Source organism: Schistocerca piceifrons, chromosome 8, assembly GCF_021461385.2.
Source record: "Schistocerca piceifrons isolate TAMUIC-IGC-003096 chromosome 8, iqSchPice1.1, whole genome shotgun sequence".
Taxonomy (NCBI): Eukaryota; Metazoa; Arthropoda; class Insecta; order Orthoptera; family Acrididae; genus Schistocerca; species Schistocerca piceifrons.
The window spans coordinates 153,331,277-153,354,312 of NC_060145.1; the positions used below are offsets into that span (position 1 = coordinate 153,331,277).

General features: G+C 41.7%; 1 protein-coding gene across 1 annotated transcript in view; it reads left to right on the forward strand.

The window, feature by feature from the left end:
* The first annotated feature begins 2,174 nt into the window (after window positions 1-2,174).
* LOC124711381 (UDP-glycosyltransferase UGT5-like) overlaps window positions 2,175-23,036 on the forward strand; it is a 75,584-nt gene continuing 54,722 nt past the window's right edge. Inside the window, exon 1 of the mRNA XM_047241433.1 lies at window positions 2,175-2,367. The gene's annotated coding sequence lies outside the window, so the exon portion shown is untranslated. The remainder of the gene's footprint in view (window positions 2,368-23,036) is intronic.

Genomic DNA, 23,036 nt, shown 5'->3' on the forward strand with positions numbered 1-23,036 from the left:
CTGTGAATAGTGATGAATTTATCACGTTGGTAAGTCATGTGGTCTGTTGCTCGAGAACACATATATTGTTTCTTTCATTTTCTCGGAAAGTGGACTATGTCGTATGTGAATGTTGGTGCCCAACGTGGTCGCACGCTGTTCATTTGTAGGATGACATTTTGTGTCATTGTGTTTCACTGTTAGTAACTCACTTTTGCTAGCTACTAGTGTTACAGAAGTTGAGGATGTTTTGTCTGGCCCCATTTATGGTTTACCTGCTCATTCCTTGAAACGCGATCGCCAAATTGTCGCCGATATTTACCAATATGTGCGTGCTCTTGACAACGAAAACTTCGTGGAGCGCGGTCATGTTTTTTTTATATAATTACCGTGACTGTTACCACAACGGCTGTTGCCTCGTCCCCTTTGAACAGCTCCGCCTGGTTTTTTCCCTCTAAACGACATTTTTCAAGTTTCTTGACAGAGAAGTTCGCCTCATTACACTGCATACTTTCTTGCAAAAGTTTCGCACGGTAGTAGATCCATCGAGGTATGCACAGCTGCTTGCTTGTCTGAAAACTCTACGCTGGAATTACGTACTCGGAACAGCGATGCATTGCGTCTCGCAAGCTAATCTAACTTCGATTCGTCCACTTTCTTCTCGATGTTCATATAATCCTTTAACGCAAATGCATATGGGAATTTTCGAACGTGCCCACACATCTTTTGCAGTCTTGTATACCAAGCGAATTATCGTCTACCATTGTCAGAATAATTCCTACCGCCCTTGCATTTGCTTTTCGTTCGTCCGCTGGGGGGGAATGCTTCCTACGGCAGAGTCGATCGAAAGCCAACATAGATTACTTACGAGAATTCCCTTAATTCTTCGCGACCAATGGCGGCAATTATCATTAAGTAGTCCCTACACGGTAAACAATATAGCGCAACATTATTGACGCTCTCTCATGACTATTCAATAACTTCTTCAATTAAATTGTGAATAATATTGCGCATTGCTACTGTTGTTCTAAATGTTGGGCGATAAAGATGCTGATGCTGTGGCAATTACTCTACGTTGTTGCAAGCAGAAAGGAAAGATGAATGAAAAATTGGTTCAAGGAGCGTACATGATCACTATGGTCACTCAAGAAGCCTTGTCGAGAGAACAGAGGTTGCACGAAAAAAAAAAAAGATTACATGTATGACAACTTCTTTATGTTGGTGGTTTAACATTACATTACATTGCCCCCTTCCCACCCCCCCCCCCCCCCAATAAATTTCTGCGGACGTCCATATCATCATCATCAAAAAATGAAATAACACAATGAGAGGCGCAGTTTCATCAAATCAGTGGTTATTTATTGCTTTACCTTACCTCGCTACTGACAGTTTCTTCAAAGGTTTGAAATTACAAGTGCAGTTTAACCTCACAGAATTTGAGACATAGTTATGGTACGCGTCATGTGACGTGCTTGCGCTAAAGGATTATTTTCGGGCAAGTATTGTGTGAACAGACATAAATATCTTTATGTACCTGTACTCACAGATTTCTACCGGTATTAATTAAATTTTTTAAGAACGTTTCTCTTTAAGACCGTTTCCTATATTTTCTGAGCAACAAATTATACTATTCATCTTTCATAACACTTCTGTTCTTCTACTCTTCCACCATAATATCCCACAATGCGGGCAGCGACCTATACATTTCGACGCACTTAATAATAATGGTCTATCGTCCATTTTTCACACTACAACAAACGTAGATCTTGAAGGTAAAATAAGGTAGATTCGAGCTCACACGGAGACTTACCAACACCTGTGGTATGCAAACTACCTTGCACACATACCGCAAGGTTTCTCACGGAGTACGCTGTATCTCGGTGTACGGTTTGTGTAGAACCGTATTCGCAATCGTAATTTGCGACGGTTGCTGTAATGGAATAGCTTCGTATTAGCAAGCCACGTAATTCTCCCAGTTTATATTTACGACGACAGTACGTAAGTTGTTGCCAGACTCACATCACTTAACGTTTACTGCCACTAACTGCGTGGGCAGTTCTTACAATTCGACGCGTAAATTCAATTCCATAGAGTGCGTTGCTTCTGCCACCTGGTGCCATCTAAGGCTTACTCCGTGAAATACGGCGACCGAAGTAGTTCACTACCCAGACACCAGAGCCGCTTGACGCAACCGGCGTTTCATTTGACAAAGTGCTAGCAATAGAATAATCTGCACCGCAGACGAACGTCATCTCTTTCGATTATATAACAACTGAAGTGTTCAGCAGACGTCGCTTCCAAGGCGTTTATGAGGTGTCACAGATCACAGTGGCACACGTGCACATTAGCACAACTGTTTGGGGATTCGTCCTCGTGACTTCGCCCAAGGTAAGTCTTGAACTTTCGTACACAGTCTTAAGCTGGTTTACACCGGAGTGAATATAGCGAGTCAACGTCGGCGAGTGACAGTCCTCTCAGCTCTAAAGAGTAGGCGAGTGCAAGCGAATTGCATTCGGTCGTGTTCGGCGGTTCACATTCGGGAGTGTTCGCTGGCTGTCCGTCTATTAGCGGATTAACAAAGGAAGTTTGCCTCCTCACCACTTCGGTGCTGACAGTACACAGAGCTATCGCCTGCTGTCTTGTCTACTTTAGCTGTTGTGATACGAGTTGCACGAGTGATGAAGTGGTGTGATGACAACATAATGTTGCTGACAGAAAAACATAGATATCATAGGTGCTTATATGACCAAAGACCTATTCAGCACAAACGCCGAAGGAAAAGGAAGTATGGGAAGAATGTGTATACAGAATGTTAAGTAATATTTGGGAAATCTCTGGGGGAATGGATAGATGCCCCAAAGAAGAAGCAAAATGCTCCGTGTACACATATGGTCAATTTTTTTATTATTATTATCTTAGTTGCAGAGACAGTTTTGTCGTTATATGTGTGTTTCGTTCCTTTTTGTTTTCATATTTCCTACTTTGCTCGACAGGTATTTCTTTCTTTTCTTAAATGTTTGTTTTGGGAAGTGTTGAGTTAAAGCCTATGTTTATCCTGATCGCCATGAAACCAGTAAATAAACAAATCATATTGAAAACACAACCAATACTGGAAGCTTACTCTTACAGTTCTTACTGGCCTGATGTTTAGTGTATTCTGAACATTTTTCCCCTCCAGGAATCGAATAGGCTACTTCCGAGAGGGGCGCCACCGAATAATAGTATGCGTTAGCCACCCCGGCTGGAGACCGACGTGTTGTGTCTGACTTCCAGCCAAGGTCGTGACGTCTGCTCTACCGATGTCGTGTTGGACTACTATACACTGTACATGAACTTGCAATTTGTGATGCGGCTGAAGCTAGACGTTCGTTTGCTGAAAGATTTCCTAACAGACACATCGAATAAATAAAACATCGACGTATTATTGAGACAGGCTCGTCCGACAAAAGGTTATGTCATTGTGGAAGACCGTATAGTTTTAGGACATCTGATTTGGAAGGCAGAGTACTACGTCATATCAAGGGCAATAATGGCAGCAGTACCGGCAAAGTAGCTGAACGAGAGAATGTGTCACGCGACAGGTTCTTGATCCAGCCATCTATAGAGAGTGGAAGGTCTTTGTGAAACAAATTTTCGATCCAGAAAAGCTTTTTGTAATTGATTGCTGGGACTGCGTGCTCAGGAGCTACACTTTCTGTCTACCATACTACTCACCGATGAACCAAAGTGTATCAGGAACAGGAATGGAGTGCCCAAGTTTTACAACACTAATATATGGGCCGATGAGAACCCTGTTGCAGTTTCAGAAACAAGAGATCACCAACAGTTCAGCGTTAATGTATGGGCTGGAGACAGGTTAAATGGACCTTTCATTTTCCGTGGAACAGTGAGTGGAGAATCTTAGAGTGAATTTTAAATGGAACATTTAACTGTTTTGTTGGAAGATCTCCCACTACACTTACGTCAGAACATGTGATTCATGCACGATAGGGCGCCACCTCATTTTGCGCTGCAAGCAAGAACAATTTTAAATCAGCGTTCGCCGGATAAATGGATAGGTGGTGAGGCAGCAACGTCTTGGCCTGCTCGATCTCCTGGTCTCAATCCATTGGATTTTTAATTTCGGGGGCATTTAAAGCACCTATTCGTCGTATTTTCAAGACCTCTCGTGAGTACTGACATTGTTCGCTTGACTTTCAATTAAAATGTTTTCCCGTGTGCAGGAATTACGTAATGTGTGTACGGGTGCAGGTTGTGATGCAGCCCAACGACTACATGCATGGAAGTTTCGATCCGGTTGTGAGTCGTTCACGAATAGCCTAAAGCGGTTAAGGCGACTTCTCGCCTGAAGCGGGAAATCCAGGTTCGAGTACAAATTTCCACTGCGACCATTCCCTCATACGGCTGATAGTTGTTCATATTCGCAGCTGCGAATACATTTCATGTGGTTGTTAGAAACTCGAATGAAGGATAATGGTAAACATTTTTGGCTCAAATGGCTCTGAGCACTATGGGACTTAACAGCTGTGGTCATCAGTCCCCTAGAACTTAGAACTACTTAAACCTAACTAACCTAAGGACATCACACACATCCATGCCCGAGGCAGGATTCGAACCTGGGACCGTAGCAGTCGCGCGGTTCCGGACTGCGCGCCTAGAACCGCGAGACCACCGCGGCCGGCGGTAAACATTTTGGAACATATCATTTGTTCAGCAGAAGACGACATTCGGACAGGGTAAAATACTTGTAGAACTAAGCTGCAAATTTGAAAACAAAGAGACAGGTACGAAGCAAACATATAACAAGGAAAAAAAGTGTCTGTAACTAAGAAAATAAAAAAAATTGACCAGATGTGCTTCATTTTAAGTCATCTGTTCTTTCCCCGAAGGTTTTTCATATCTTACTTAACACCCTATTGATTAAAATTAAAAATATACGAATCACATTTTATTGACAATATCTTCCTTATACATACGTGAATAAAATCCGGGAAGTGCTTCGCATATGTCGCTCTAGACATCAGAAACTATCTGATATGTAGCAGCTGCTGAAATGCGAAACAGTCACTAGAGTAAACGTCTTTGGCTGCAAACAGACAGAGTCTTCAGGTTCAATTGGGCACCGGTATTACTTTTCTGCGTTTAAATTTGCTCGTCAGTTGTAATGAGAAGCTAGCGAAACGCGTTAATAGTCACCTTTGCAAAGTTTCCGACTAATGCTAAGGGAAGCTGCAGTGGCAATTCTGTGTTGAGTTTAGTACCTCCACGCATTTCTCGCTCATATGCAATTTCAGACACCTACACTCTTCTTTTCCTAACCCTTTTGCCTTACCTCGTCAAAAATAGTGTACTTGGCATGCAAAATTATCCTCTCTGAATGTCAAAGTTTTGGATCGTGTGTCTAACATATATCTATAGTGCTGTAGCCTGTGTGCAGACTATTGGCGTCAAAAAAACAATAACATCACATTTGTAGAAACTTGTTCACGTGTACAAGCGAAAGGCACTGAACACTGGCGAATTGTCTATCAATGCTCATCGGCTTGTGTGCGCTTATGTTCGCTCCGGTGCAAACTAGATTTTATTACTGTGTGAAATAACTTGTTATCAGGTAATGGAAAGATTGACAGAGAAAAAACTTTTTTAAATACTGACGCAACGCGGTCTAATAGTTGGGATAACTCATTCCCTCTGTACTTTCAAAATATGCCACAGTACACGGTGAGCCAGCTAAGAAGACCCACCGAAAATACAGAGTGTGTCGAAAAGAAAACACGTATTCCGAACACTTATGTGTATAAAACTGTACGACATACAACTATGGAAACTGGGAGAAGTGTTTGCGAATCTCTAAAATTTAGATTACTGATATTCAAAATATCCTCAACCAGCGACAGGAAAAATATCGTATCTATACTCGAATTCTTCCCAAGCTTGTCCATCGTCACTGATATTATGGCAGTACGAATCCGATTCCTCAAGTCTTCTAGGTTCTGTGGTATTGTTGGTGCATAAACGTATTCCTTAATGAAACCCCACAGGAAGAAGTCACAGGGCGCCAAATCCGGCGACTGCAGAGGTCAGCTGAGAAGTGATAAGTCGCCGGCTGTCTGACGACTAATCCAACGGCGCGGTCGAGTTTCATTCAAATATTCGCGCACTTGGCAACTCCAGTTATGGGGTGCCCCGTCGTGTTGAAAAATTAAGTTATCGTCGTTTAGCCTAGACAACAACCAGTTTCATAACACTGCTAACCGTTCACCATGTTTCCATCAAAGAAGAATGGGCCGTGAACAGATGAGTGAGACATCGCAAAGAACACATTGACTTTGGGTGAATCTCGTACATGTTAGGTGTATGGATGTGGATTCTGCAGACCCCAAATTCGAACATTCTGTTTGTCTACTTTCCCACTAAAACGGAAAGTCGCTTCATCGCAGAACGCGTTGCGTTGTGCGAAAATGTTATCATCGTCAATAGCATTGTGAAGCTCTTCAGAAAATGCCACACATTTGCGTTTATCATCATGACGCAGAGCCTGTAACTGTTGCAACTTGTACGGCTTCATACTAACTGGTGTATCAAAAAATTCGCAACTGTAGTTGTCACTCTCGACTAGCACGACGAGTTGATTTTGTAAAACTACGTTGGACGGTGGTTTGAATTCGTGCGACATTTCGTCGGAAACACGATGGCGGCCAGAACTCTTTCTGTTACATATTGCTAGATATCATCAGTGAAGGCATGGAACTTCAGTCTGATACGTCTTAGCACTGTAATCACGGAATCACATTTCGCAAACTCGAGAATAGAAAATTATTTTGGCCATGTGCGTCACATATTATGATACTCGCAAACTCACTCATCAAAATTTATAGGTCAACCATCTGTATACATGTCGGATGGGCCTGGTGGGTTAGCGGTGAAGGGTGTGACAGCAAAAATGCGATGTAATCTTTTTTCAACATGTGACGGCAACCAAACAAACAGAAGGCAACCGACATCTAGCAGCAATGAACATAAACTAGACAATGTATTCGTTCCTCCAATAGCTGAACGCAGTGATCCAGAGTGTGACAACATAATACAGAGGGATAAGTATATCTTTGTCAGACATCATGTGTATTCGAAATATATAAATACATTCAAGCGTTGTTATAGAGGAGAATGTGAAAATTATTTGACATACACAAATAAGTTTACAGTAGACGAATTGGGACATCAGCTTTTTTCATTAAAACGACTTGTATCTTTCTAGAGTTCCTCAATCTGTAAAAAGTGGAATACCTATAGGATCACCTTGGTGTCCAGCTATCTGTCCAGCTTTTAAGACCACTTTTTCTTAGAAATAAGTAGACATACAAAGTTGAAATTTATGTCACATACTAAGTCTACGCCCCTTGTCGGTGCGATAAACTGAAGCTTCTAAGTCAATGCAGTCAAGAGACACGACTGCTTATGTCACACATTTCGATAATCGCAAACTCACTCATAAAATCTCATGGTTTTAACTGAAGAAGACGCCGGCCTTAAAACCGTACATTGTATGATCACTTATCAAAGTCTATAGGGTACTTACCGTTGACCTAGAATCGTAAAATTTGGGAAGATACAAGTTTTCACAATACAAATAAAGGAAAAAAAACCTGACAGTTGTAATTATATCACATAAAAAATATTTTTTGCCTGTCGTCCGTCTGTCTGTCGGCCCGTTAAGACCTCTTTTTCGAAGGAACGGCTAGACGTATGAAGGTGATATTACGTCAAATACTATTGTTAATAACGGTCCTTTGACAGTGTAAAAAAATTAAAACTTCTAAGTCAATACGACCAAAAATACTGCCATATATGACACAGGTTCTGATACAAACTCACTCATCAAAAATTGTGGGTTAACTATCTATACACATGTTGGGCCTGGTGGGTTAGCCGGCCGGAGTGGCCGTGCGGTTCTAGGCGCTGCAGGCTGGAGCCGAGCGACCGCTACGGTTGCAGGTTCGAATGCTGCCTCGGGCATGGATGTGTGTGATGTCCTTAGGTTAGTTAGGTTTAATTAGTTCTAAGTTCTAGCCGGCTGATGACCTCAGAAGTTAAGTCGCATAGTGCTCAGAGCCATTTGAACCTGGTGGGTTAGCGGCGAAGGGTGTGGCAGGAAACCGAGTGGTAGCGGGATCGAATCTCGGTCGGACGACAGAATCTTCAGTCTTCGTTTTACCACAGCCTTCACCACTAAACAATGTGAGGAGTCGCCAAGAAACAACACGTGATCCAGGTTACACGTTAAACTGTCCCGTTTCACTGATTGGATAAGGAGGGTAGGCTAGGGACATTCAAGTCGCCGAAATGGCGTCCAATAAAGACTTGCACCAAACCATTGGGCCACACCAAATATTATTATTATTATTATTTCTTTCTTGTCTCAGACGTTATGTCTGGTTAAAAATGGAAGGTGTAGCGGACCTTGATCAAGCGTGACTTCCTTTTAACTGTACGGTATATGTTACATTGCATTTAGGAACTTTCGGGTAATTGAACAAGTGTCAATAATTACAGATTTCTGTAGTTGTATGTATAAGTTTGGATGTAGCTGTATTGCATTGATGTACTGGTGGATATTGTGTGGTATGACTCCTGTAGTTGATAGTATAATTGGTATAATGTCAACTTTATCCTGATGCCACATGTCCTTGACTTCCTCAGCCAGTTGGGTGTATTTTTCAATTTTTTCTCCTGTTTTCTTTTGTATATTTGTTGTATTGGGTATGGATATTTCGATTAGTTGTGTTAATTTCTTCTTTTTATTGATGAGTATGATGTCAGGTTTGTTATGTGGTGTTGTTTTATCTGTTATAATGGTTCTGTTCCAGTGTAATTTGTATTCATCGTTCTCCAGTACATTTTGTGGTGCATACTTGTATGTGGGAACATGTTGTTTTATAAGTTTATGTTGTAAGGCAAGCTGTTGATGTATTATTTTTGCTACAGTGTCATGTCTTCTGGGGTATTCTGTATTTGCTAGTATTGTACATCCACTTGTGATGTGATCTACTGTTTCTATTTGTTGTTTGCAAAGTCTGCATTTATCTGTTGTGGTATTGGGATCTTTAATAATATGCTTGCTGTAATATCTGGTGTTTATTGTTTGATCCTGTATTGCAATCATGAATCCTTCCGTCTCACTGTATATATTGCCTTTTCTTAGCCATGTGTTGGATGCGTCTTGATCGATGTGTGGCTGTGTTAGATGATACGGGTGCTTGCCATGTAGTGTTTTCTTTTTCCAATTTACTTTCTTCGTATCTGTTGATGTTATGTGATCTAAAGGGTTGTAGAAGTGGTTATGAAATTGCAGTGGTGTAGCCAATGTATTTATATGAGTGATTGCTTTGTGTATTTTGCTAGTTTCTGCTCGTTCTATAAAGTATTTTCTTAAATTGTCTACCTGTGCATAATGTAGGTTTTTTATGTCGATAAATCCCCTTCCTCCTTCCTTTCTGCTTAATGTGAATCTTTCAGTTGCTGAATGTATGTGATGTATTCTATATTTGTGGCATTGTGATCGTGTAAGTGTATTGAGTGCTTCTAGGTCTGTGTTACTCCATTTCACTACTCCAAATGAGTAGGTCAATATTGGTATAGCATAAGTATTTATAGTTTTTGTCTTGTTTCTTGCTGTCAATTCTGTTTTCAGTATTTTTGTTAGTCTTTGTCTATATTTTTCTTTTAGTTCTTCTTTAATATTTGTATTATCTATTCCTATTTTTTGTATGTATCCTAGATATTTATAGGCATCTGTTTTTTCCATCGCTTCTATGCAGTCACTGTGGTTATCCAATACGTAATCTTCTTGTTTAGTGTGTTTTCCCTTGACTATGCTATTTTTCTTACATTTGTCTGTTCCAAAAGCCATATTTATATCATTGCTGAATACTTCTGTTATCTTTAGTAATTGGTTGAGTTGTTGCTGCCAGTAGTTTTAGATCATCCATGTATAGCAGATGTGTGATTTTGTGTGGGTATGTTCCAGTAATATTGTATCCATAATTTGTATTATTTAGCATGTTGGATAGTGGGTTCAGAGCAAGGAAGAACCAGAAAGGACTTAATGAGTCTCCTTGGTATATTCCATGCTTAATCTGTATTGGCTGTGATGTGATATTATTTGAATTTGTTTGGATATTAAGTGTGGTTTTCCAATTTTTCATTACTATGTTTAGGAACTGTATCAATTTAGGATCTACTTTGTATATTTCCAATATTTGCAGTAACCATGAGTGGGGTACACTATCAAAAGCGTTTTCGTAATCAATGTATGCGTAGTGTAGCGACCTTTGTTTAGTTTTAGGTTGATATGTCACCTCTGCATCTATTATCAATTGCTCTTTACATCCTCGTGCTCCTTTGCAACAGTCTTTTTGTTCTTCATTTATAATTTTGTTCTGTGTTGTATGTGTCATTAATTTCTGTGTAATGACTGAAGTTAATATTTTGTATATTGTTGGTAGGCATGTTATGGGGCGATATTTAGCTGGGTTTGCTGTGTCTGCTTGATATTTAGGTTTCAGTTAAGTTATTCCATGTGTAAGTGTATCAGGGAATGTGTATGGGTCTGGAATGTAACTGTTAAATAATTTAGTTAGATGTGAATGTGTTGAGGTGAATTTCTTTAGCCAGAAATTGGCTATTTTATCTTTTCCAGGGGCTTTCCAATTGTGAGTAGAATTAATTGCTTGGGTGACTTCATGTTGCAAAATTATCACTTCAGGCATTTGTGGTGTCATCTTGTATGTGTCTGTTTCTGCTTGTATCCACCGTGTATGCCTGTTATGTTGTACCGGGTTTGACCATATGTTGCCCCAGAAGTGTTCCATGTCTGTTACGTTTGGTGGATTGTCTATTTTAATGTGTGTGTTATCTATTGTCTGGTAAAATTTCTTTTGGTTTGTGTTGAATGTTTGGTTTTGTTTCCTTCTATTTTCACTTTTTTTGTATCTTCTAAGTCGTTTGGCCAATGCTTGTAATTTCTGCTTCTTTTCATCTAATTGCTCTATCACTTCTTGTTGTGAGATTTTACCTAACTTTTTTCGTTTTTTTCTGACATTTCATTTTTTATAAATTGTGTTAGCTGTCCGATGTCTTTTCTCAGTTTTTCTATTCTGATCTGTAGCCTGTGTTGCCATGCTGGTTTTGCGGGTTTCTTCTGTGTGTTGGTTGGTTCTGATCTCTGCCTAGTGTGTATATTTAGTGTAGTGAGTTCTCCTATATAAACAAGTAGTTGTAACTCTTCCATAGTTGTATTTTCATTTATTTTGTTGTGTATGATTGTGTTGATAGTTGTTATTGTTGTTTCGACTTGTGAGTTATTTGGTGGTCTTTGCAAGAATGGTCTAATGTCTGTATTTGTGTCTTTGTATTCTATATATGCCAGCTGAAATTTTTCTTCTGTATCTAACACGTGTGTCTCTTCGTGTTCTATTTGTGCTTGTTCTGGTGGCTGTCTTAAAATTTCCTTTTCCTCTGACTGTTTAATTGATGCGTGTTGTTCTTTGTTTGTTTGCTCTGGGATGTTTGAGTCCATTACTGTATTTTCTTCTTCTTCTGATTGCACATTATTTTGTTCCAGTATTTGTTGTACTTGTTGTTTGATGTTTTCTAATTCTGACTGGAGTATCCTGTTATTTTTTATTATTACACGGATCTGATCAGCTAGTCGTTGTTCTGTTAAAATTTTTAATTCTGGGTATCTATTAATAAATGTTGTGTATACTTGTGATCTGTATCCAGTTGTTTTGGTTCCTAGGTTTGTTGCTTGGTAATAACAGAACATGAGGTGTGGATTAACTTCATCTGACCATCTCACCCTCTGTCTTTGTTTTCCTTCTAGGGTGGTTGCAGGAAGCATATCCTGCAAAACACCTCTATTTGGATTTTAATCATTTTCCAGTTGGTAGCAGTGTCGTTACCATTGTGGGCGGGCATAGGGTTCAAGCGTCGTCCCCGACCATGACGGCGCTTGTCCGAGGCTTCTTTAGTTCTGTCCTGAACCAACCAATCACACTAAAAGGGGGGTTAGCCCTATTAGTGGTTTGTTCTTTTCGTCGCCTTTTACGACTGGCAGAACATACCGGAGGCCTATTCTTTTCCCGGGCCTGTTATTGTTATTATTATTATTATTATTATTATTACCTACATACATGGCTAAGTTTGTACGTAACTGTCAGATCGCGAGTACTAGTCGAACTTTTAAGCAAACGTGTGAGCCAGTCACGGGTCATGTGTTTACTATTTTCCCACGATGACCGGCTGCAAGCCCGAAATACAATTAGCCTGTCATAGCAAGTGCTCAGAAAGTTGATCTTGGGCGTTGCTACATGTTACATAGCGATTCTGGGCCGACAGTATTGCACCACTATCCCGTTTTTTACGGCAGTTCATGTCTTTAGGATTCATCATTGTTTCCTCCGCCTTTTGTTTCCATTTTCCCTACAGGTGAAATTCCGGAGATATTAAATGTGGTGAGCTTGTGTAAAACCCTCCCCTGGTGCTGCCTGTTCTTATTAAAATACAACCTCCTGTCTTGGCCTATACACAAACATTTACTGCTACTTCTACATTGCTGGCCGAAGTGGCCGTGCGGTTAAAGGCGCTGCAGTCTGGAACCGCAAGACCGCTACGGTCGCAGGTTAGAATCCTGCCTCGGGCATGGATGTGTGTGATGTCCTTAGGTTAGTTAGGTTTAAGTAGTTCTAAGTTCTAGGGGACTAATGACCATAGCAGTTGAGTCCCATAGTGCTCAGAGCCATTTGAACCATTTGAACTTCTACATTATTACTCTGCAATTTACAGTTAAGAACCTGGCTAACGGTTCTTTGAACCACCTTCAGACTATTTCTCTACTGTTCCACTTACAACGCTATACTATAACGGAACAAATAGTCGGCCGGCCGCGGTGGCCGAGCGGTTCTAGGCGCTTCAGTCCGGAACCGCGCTGCTGCTACGGTCGCAGGTTTGAATCCTGCCTCGGGCATGGATGTGTGTGATGTCCTTAGGTTAGTTAGGTTTAAGTAGTTCTAAGTTCTAGGGGACTGATGACGTCAGATGTTAAGTCCCGTAGTGCTCAGAGCCATTTGAACCATTTTTGAACAAATATTGCTGCTACGGGAAAATCCACGTGTAACATTATTATACAGGGAATTATGCATGTGGTGTGCACGTGTCATATTGACGGTACCCTTCTGACAGGATTTGACCGTGATGTATGACAAACGGATGTGGAAACCAGACTATTTTTTTCTTTTCCCAAGTGTTTTCCAGCTGTTAGAAAGAAACGCAGTAAAGTGGGATAATACTGAATCTAGGACCCTTTATACCAAATTCTTTAAGTGTCTGTTGGATTTACGGTTGTCAGGCTACCTAGGCAAGCAGATGGTTAAATTTCAGAAAAGTAGGAAGAGTAAATTCAGCCTACTTTCCTTCTGTTCCCTAATATAGCTCCACAAATAAATATTACCTTACAGGATATTTAGTATTTTATCCATCTTCAGAAAATGTAGTCCTTAGAAAGACACAGGAATCTTTTAGCTACTGCATCCACATTCGTAGTTGAGATCTAGAAAAGCCACGAATTTTTAATCATCACCATATGCTAAATAATTTTGGCCAGTGGGGGCTTCTATGTTTTCATTTTATATAACCAACAAATTAAATATTATAATAGCATAATCCGCACGTTTGAATTAATTAAGACACTTTGTTTATACTTTTCTCTTAACAAATGATCCATCAAAAGCCACCCGGCCGGCTGTCTTTCAGTATTTTTATGCAATACTGCTTCAGTGTTACTGAGCCACATAAACAATTGTCTTTTATAATTTATTGTACTTTACTGAATTTCATTTATAACTGAAATAATTTTATCTATACTATATGCAAAACCTATTTACTCACTTCCACTTTACTCGTTGCCACAAAGAGTGTAAGAATATAAAAATCTTTAAATTTGTCAGAAAAATGTCACTTCAGCACTTCTATTACGTATCATACAGTACTTTTACATTCACTTAAAAAATTAGTTCACAAATATTGTTTTCAAACATTTATTCAAAGATGAAAATTAGTGCTTGTAGATACTGATTAAAGCCCTTGAAATGTTTTTATAACAGGTTTGCTCAGAATTATCAAACACCAAGAAAGAACTCTGTATAGGTTAATGACTAGGAATAAAATAATCGGGTTAACCCAGTTTCATGTTTATCACAATAATTATTCAAAAAAAGTTAATTTTGAATTAATGGTTCAAGCTTTTACGTTTCTAGTTATACTGTTCGAAACTGTTATCTGTAGTAGCTGGGTTTGGCGGGTGGTAATGGAAGCTACACTACCCATGGTATGGTGTACATGTTTCTTGAAGTATGGACTAATTAAGTCTTCTTGGGGTCGTTTTAACGTCCATGACGTAGCTCAGAAACTTGTGCCAAAGCCGTAATAATTTAGCAGTCGTCATCCGAGGCTATTGTGAAACAAATTTCCAGGCAAAGCATCGCCTGTTCCGTCTGTGTGTTACCTCTTTCACCGCTGCCTGCAGACTACGTTTTCTCGTTCCAGCTCGCTCTACAGGTAGCGCGCCAAAAACCCAAGCCATCTTTTACGCTTCCCACAGTAGCTTCCGTACAGTACAAAAGCAGTCCATATCCTACACATTGTCCCCAAGCGCATAATACCGTTTTATACAAATGGCAGTTTGCAGATACATGTAAAACTTCATACACATACATTTTCATTTCAATAATCCATGATAAACTATATTTAGTAAATTATATATTTCACATATTTCCTTACATGAATTACAAAAAAAGATGGCAGAGCGTTGTAACTTCACATATATCACAAATTCACAAAAAATGTTTGCATATCCCATTTACGTTGCGGTAAAATTTAAATGGAAAGAATTTTTGTGAATTAGGTGACTGGTTGAATAATTGTGTTGTACACACTCTAACAGTGCATGGGCAAAATGAACACATAAATCTTTCTGTAAGAGTTCTGATTTATCTTATTTTATTACTATGATCGTTTCGCCCTATGCAGTAATAAAATATTTTCGCTTTTGGAGGAGAAGATGGTCACTGGAATGGTTCAAATGGCTCTGACCAATATGGGACTTAACATCTGAGGTCATCAGTCCCCTAGAACTTAGAACTACTTAAACCTAACTAACCTAAGGACATCACACACATCCATGCCCGTGGCAGGATTCGAACCTGCGACCGTAGCGGTCGTGCTGTTCCAAACTGAAGCGCCTAGAACCTCTCGGCCACACCAACCGGTGATGGTCACTGAAATTTCGTGAAAAGCTCTTGCCGCAAAGAAAACCCGCTTTGTTTTAATGACAGCCATCCTAACTTATAATATCCGTGGCACTCTCTCCCCTATTTCATGGCAATACAAAACGGGCTGACCTTCTTGTAGACTTCGCCAAAGTCGTTCGTCAATCCTATCAGCTAATGATCTCATACTGCAGCAGAGCACGGACGATCGTAGTGTAGGCATTTTATTTAGTAGAGCGGTTGCATATTCCAAGTGTTCTGCCAATAAAACGCAATCTTTGGTTTATCATCCCCACAACATTACATACACTATTGGCCATTAAAAATGCTACGCCAAGTAGAAATGCAGATGATAAACGGGTATTCATCGGATAAATATATTATACTAGAACTGACATGTGATTACATTTTCACGCAATTTGGGTGCATAGGTCCTGAGAAATCAGTACCCAGAACAACCACCTCTGGCCATAATAATGGCCTTGATACGCCTGGGCATTGAGTGAGAGCTTGGATGACGTGTACAGATACAGATGCCCTTGCAGCTTCAACACGATACCACAGTTCATCAAGAGTAGTGACTGGCGTATTGTGATGAGCCAGTTGCTCGGCCACCATTGAACAGACGTTTTCAATTGGTGAGAGATCTGGAGAATGTGCTGGCCAGGGCAAAAATGGTTCAAATGGCTCTGAGCACTATGGGACTCAACTGCAGAGGTCATAAGTCCCCTAGAACTTGGAACTACTTAAACCTAACTAAAGGACATCACACACATCCATGCCAGAGGCAGGATTCGAGCCTGCGACCGTGGCGGCCACGCGGTTCCGGACTGAAGCGCCTAGAACCGCACGGCCACTCCGGCCGGCTGGCCAGTGCAGCAGTCGAACATTTTCTGTATCCAGAAAGGCCCGTACAGGACCTGCAACGTGCGGTCGTGCATTATCCTGCTGAAATGTAGGGTTTCGCAGGGATCGAATGAAGGGTAGAGCCACGGATCGTAACACATCTGAAATGTAACGTTCACTGTTCAAAGTGTCGTCAGTGCGAACAAGAGGTGACAGAGACGTGTAACCAATGGCACCCCATACCATCACGCCGGGTGATACGCTAGTATGGCAATGACGAATACACGCTTCCAATTTGCGTTCACCGCGATTTCGCCAAACAAGGATGCGACCATCATGATGCTCTAAACAGAGCCTGGATTCATCCGAAAAAATGACGTTTTGCCATTCGTGCACCCAGGTTCGTCGTTGAGTACACCATCGCAGGCGCTCCTGTGTGTGATGCAGCGTCAAGGGTAACCGCAGCCATGGTCTCCGCGCTGATAGTCCATGCTGCTGTAAACGACGTCGAATTGTTCGTGCAGATGGTTGTTGTCTTGCAAAACGTCCCCATCTGTTAACTCAGGGTTCGAGACGTGGCTGCACGACCCGTTACAGCCATGTGGATAAGATGCCTGTCATCTCGACTGCTAGTGATACGAGGCCGTTTGGACCCAGCACGGCGTTCCGTATTTCCGTCCTGAACCGACCGATTCCACAATCTCCTAATAGTCATTGGATCTCTACCAACGCGAGCAGCATTGTCGCGATACGATAAACCGCAATCGCGATAGGCTAGAATCCGACCTTTATCAAAGTCGGAAACGTGATGGTACGCATTTCTCCTCCTTACACGAGGCATCACAACAACGTTTCACCAGGCAGCGCCGGTCAACTGCCGTTTGTGTATGAGAAATCGGTTGGAAACTTTCCTAATGTCAGCACGTTGTAGGTGTCGCCACCGGCGCGAACCTTGTGTGAATGCTCTGAAAAGCTAATCATTTGCATATCACAGCATCTTTTCCTGTCGGTTAAATTTCGTGATTGTAGTACGTCATCTTCGTGGTATAGCAATTTTAATGGCCGGTAGTGTATGTGATCGCTCCAATTTAAGTGTTTCGTAATTGTAGTTCCTAGGTATTTAGTTGAATTTACAGTCTTTAAATTTGTGTAATTTATCGCGTAACCGAAATGTAACTGGTTTCATTTAGTACTCATGTGGATGATTTTACGCTTCTCATTATTTTGAGTCTGTTGCCACTTTTCGCGCCATACATATATCTTCTGTAAGTCATTTCGCAATTGGTTTTGACCTTCTGATGACTTTAAAAGATGGTAAATTAAAGCCATCGGCAAACAATCTAAGAGGGCTGCTCAGATTGTCTCATAAGAAGCAGAGGGGCTTTAGAACTTCCTTGGGGAACAATGGATCTAACTTCTGTTTCACTTGATGATTTTCCGTCGATTACTACGTGCTGCGACCTTTCTGAAAGGAAATCAGAAATCGAGTCGCGTGACTGTGACGATTCACCGTAGGCTGCCAATTTGACTACAAGTCGCTTGTGAGGAACGATGTCAAAAGCCTTATGGAAATCTAAATATATTTATTCAGTTCGCCATACCCTGTCGATAGGCCTCTTTAATTACTTCGTGAGAATAAAGAGCTAGCTGTGTTTCACAAAAATTATATTTTATGAATCCGTGTTGGCTGTTTGTAAATAAATCGTTTTCTTCGAGGTAATTTATAGTGTTCTTACACACATATGTTCCAAAATCCTTCTGCAAATCGACGTTAGCGATTTGGGTCCATAATTCAGGGGATTGCTCCTACTTCCTTTCTTGCGTATTGGTGTGACTTGTGCGACTTTACAGTCTTTAGGCGGGGATATTTCGACGAGGAGCGGTTGTATACTGTTGCTTAGTATGACGCTATTGTATCAGTATACTCTGAAAGGAGCCTAACTGGTATACAATCTGAACCGGAGGTGTTGCCTTTACTAATTGTTTTAAGTTGCTTCGCTACACCGAGGGTGTCTGCTTCTAAGCTATTCATGTTGGCAGTTATTCTTGATTCGAATTCTGGAATATTTACTTCGTCTTCTTTAGTGAAGGAATTTCGGAAAATTGTGTTGTAACTTCGTGTTACGGCGTAAAGCCAAGCGCCGGCACGTGAGTCGGGAATGGGAGAGCAGAGATGGCTGCGAATTGCGCTGACAATTCCATCCGCGACAAAACTCCTTATTAAGTCGACAACGTCTCAAAATAGCTTCGATTAAACTTCTTCTAGTTTCAGAATTTGCTTTCGCAGTCATCTTCCCAAGTTACCATCTGAATATTGCTTGACATTCTTTCTTCTTTCCACATAAGACAAACAATTCCCCCACCATCACACCACCATCAAGCTCTGTCCACCACCAACACATTATCAAATGTCTCCTTCCTTGCTACCTCGATTATAAAACACAGATATTAAGTTGGACCGAACTGGCATACGTTTCGATTATACAGGGTGGTCCATTGATAGTGACCAGGCCAAATATCTCACGAAATAAGCATCAAACGGAAAAACTAAAAAGAACGAAATTCGTATAGCTTGAAGGGGAGAAACCAGATGGCACTATGGTTGGCCCGCTAGATGGCGCTGCCATAAGTCAAACGGATATCACCTGCGTTTTTTTAAAAATGGAAACCCCCATTTTTATTACATATTCGAGTAGTACGTAAAGAAATATGAATGTTTTAGTTGGACCACTTTTTTCGCTTTTTGATAGATGACGCTGTAATAGTCACAAACGTATAAGTACGTGGTATCACGTACCATTCCGCCAGTGCGGAGTATTTGCTTCGTGATACATTACCCGTGTTAAAATGGACCGTTCACCAGTTGCGGAAAAGGTCGATATCGTGTTGATGTATGGCTATTGTGATCAAAATGCCCAACAGGCGTGTGCTATGTATGCTGCTCGGTATCCTGGACGACATCATCCAAGTGCCCGGACCGTTCGCCGGATAGTTACGTTATTTAAGGAAACAGTAAGTGTTCAGCCACATGTAAAACTTCAACCACGACCTGCAACAAATGATGATGCCCAAGTAGGTCTTTTAGCTGGTGTCGCGGCTAATCCGCACATCAGTAGCAGAGAAATTGCGCGAGAATCGGGAATCTCAAAAACGTCCTTCCTCCTATAATGCCGCACCATACATTAACCCGCCGAGGTCGCTGATGTTCCACTTGTCGCAGCCATCGTGGATTTTCCGTTGCCCAATGGTGCATATTATGCCGGTTTACGTTACCGCTGTTGGTGAATTACGCTTCGTCGTTAAATAGAACGTGTGTGTCCTCGTCCCGTAATTTCTCTTGTGCCCAGTGGCAGAACTGTACACGACGTTCAAAGTCGTCGCCATGCAATTCCTGGTGCATAGAAATATGGTACGGGTGCAATCGATGTTGATGTAGCATTCTCAACACCGACGTTTTTGAGATTCCCGATTCTCGCGCAATTTCTCTGCTACTGATGTGCGGATTAGCCGCGACACCAGCTAAAAGACCTACTTGGGCATCATCATTTGTTGCAGGTCGTGGTTGAAGTTTTACATGTGGCTGAACACTTACTGTTTCCTTAAATAACGTAACTATCCGGCGAACGGTCCGGGAACTTGGATGATGTCGTCCAGGATACCGAGCAGCATACATAGCACACGCCTGTTGGGCATTTTGATCACAATAGCCATACATCAACACGATATCGACCTTTTCCGCAACTGGTGAACGGTCCATTTTAACACGGGTAATGTATCACGAAGCAAATACTCCGCACTGGCGGAATGGTACGTGATACCACGTACTTATACGTTTGTGACTATTACAGCGTCATCTATCAAAAAGCGAAAAAAGTGGTCCAACTAAAACATTCATATTTCTTTACGTACTACTCGAATATGTAATAAAAATGGGGGTTTCCATTTTTAAAAAAACGCAGGTGATATCCGTTTGACTTATGGCAGCGCCATCTAACGGTCCAACCATAGCGCCATCTGGTTTCCTCCTTCAAGCTAGACAAGTTTCGTTCTTTGTAGTTTTTTCGTCTGACGCTTATTTCGTGAGATATTTGGCCCGGTCACGATCAGTGGACCACCCTGTATACATCATAAAATTTACGGTAACGTTACATAAAAGTACAATAAAAATAATTCACAAAGGAAGTTTCATACAACAGTATACCCTCTAACACACACATACACACAAAACAGCGAGAGAGAGAGAGAGAGAGAGAGAGAGAGAGAGAGAGAGAGAGAGAGAGAAAGAGAGAGAGAGAGAGAGAGAGACCACGAAGGAACTCTTCGTTTGAGATGGAAATCACTAGACTGTGATTCACGTATACAGACAAACAAACGACTAAACTTTAATAAAAATTGGATCGTTTCTTCAAGAGAAACTGCTTCACAAATTGAGCAAGTCAGCAACTCTTGGATCCACCTCTGGTACTTGTGAAAGCAGTTCTTTTGCTTGGATCTGATTGACAGATTTGTTAGATGTCCTCCTGAGAGGTATCGCGCCAAATTCTGTCCAATTGGCGCACTAGATCGTCAACAACCCGAGATGGTTTGAGAACACTGCCCATATTGCTCCAAACGTTTCCAGTTGGGGAGGGATCCGCCGACCTTGCAGCCCAATGTGGGGTTTGGCAAGCACAGCGACAAGCAGCAGAATATCCCACTGTGCGGTGAGGAGGGCCATGGGGGGAGGGGGTGAGCGGCGGCATTGTCGTGCTGGAACTTAAGCCCAAGATTTCTCACATGAAGGGTAACAAAATGAGGCGTAGAGTATCGTCAGTGTACCTTTGTGCTGTAATGGTGCCGCGGGTGACAACCAAAGTGTTCTTATTGTGTAAAGAATTCGCACTCCCGGTTCTCAGGCTGTATGGCTGACCACAGTCGTGTTGCAATCCCACCACTGCCCAGGGCGTCTTCAGACCTGGACTCTCACTGCATTCAGTATAGTTGTCTTCAGTCATTAGTCCCACATGGAACTCAGCCCCAGTGACCAACAAAGATGTGTCTGGAGACGCCCTGGTCAGTGGTAGGACACCAACGTGGCAGAATCCTCCCACCAGATCTGGATTTCTGCGATATAACACACTAAATGGACAGATTTTGGTCTGATACCCGTCAGAACATTCAACAAATCAAATAATTCAAAGTCGAGTAACTGCTTGCACAAGTGCCAGAGGTGGAGGGATGCGTTATTGACCTGCTCAATTGGATAAGCTCACTCTCTTGGATAAATCATCCAATGTTTGTGAATTGTAATCATTTGCTTGTCTTTGCATGTACATGACTTCTACCAATTTCTGTCAAACTCGGATGATTTCTTCGTAGTGCGTGGTTTTTCTTTATATATGCATTTGTATTTTACTGGGGTACAAACAATAATCGGTAAACACATATGCAATAACTTTACACTGAACCAAGGACAGTCACCAAAACATGGATTGTTGTCGGATTAAAACATTGAAATTATACAAGAGGAAAATTCCATTTCTGCAATCAGTTCCTTGTTTGTAAGTGATACGTCAGTCAAGAAAATCATTCTGTAATACATTATTGAATGGAAATATGTAAACTGACTTAGGAGGTTGATTCGTTTGTTTCCAAGACTAGCAATTACTTGGTGCTTGTACGGACAGTGAGCCAGTGTTAGAAAGACGCGCTGCCAGATAAGTTCACGATGAGACAGCACCTATAGACATGGCGATTGCGCAACGTTAGAAAGACGGGCTGCCAGATAAATAACGTCTTGTTCACGATGAGAGAGCAGTATAGGCACGGTGATTACGCTGCCGCTTATAAAAAGTTACTGACCTTGCGTCGCACAACTGTAGCCTTCCTACTGCGCTCTTATAAGCCGTGAATCTGCTCCTCTGCAAGGTGAGCTCCCTTGCCGTGTACCACAGATTCATCTTTAGCCATTCGACACCCAGTACTGCATAAATGTCTTCTTCAGGCTTATCAATGCGTAACTGTCTTTAGCTGTAGCCAAGAGACTCATTCTGTTCGATTATGCTATTGGCGACAGATCACGGAAAATAGTAACCAGCGTAAAGTGATCAAAAGTATCCGGACACCTGGCTGAAAATGACTTACAAGTTCGTGGCGCCCTCCATCGGTAATGCTGGAATTCAGTATGGTGTCGGCCTGCCCTTAGCCTCGATGATAGCTTCCACTCTTGAAGACATACGTTTAATCAGATTTCTTGGGGAATGATAGCCTACTTTTCACGAAGTGCTGCACTGAGGAGAGGCATCGATGTCGGTCGGTGAGGCCTGGCACGAAGTCGGCGTTCCCAAAAATCTCAAAGGTGTTCTACAGGATTCAGGTCAAGACTCTGTGCAGGCCAATGCATTACAGGGATGTTATTGTCGTGTAACCACTCCGCCACAGGCCGTGCATTTTGAACAGGTACTTGATAGTGTTAAAAGATGCAAACGCCTTCCCCGAATTGCTCTTAAACAGTGGGAAGCAAGAAGATGCTTATAACATCAATGTAGGCCTGTGCTGTGATAGAACCACGCAAAACAAAAGGAGCGCAAGAACCCTTCATGAAAAGCACGACCACAACATAACAGAACCACCTCCGAATTTTACTGTTGGCACAACACACGCTGGGGCTGCAGATTCCTCGACTTGCGTCATTGGGTGGTGGGGTTTCGGGTTCCGTTGGATGGGTCAGGAGTCCACTACACACAGCAGGCGGCTACACGGGTAGCAGGGGTCATGTGGCGTGGACTGGGCGGTTTTTTTAGGTTAGATGGCCTCGGGCAAGTACAGAAAGTGCAACAGCCTCAAAGGGTGCGGGGCAAAGTCAGAACATGCGGGGACCAAGCAGCAATCGGTATTGTAATTGTA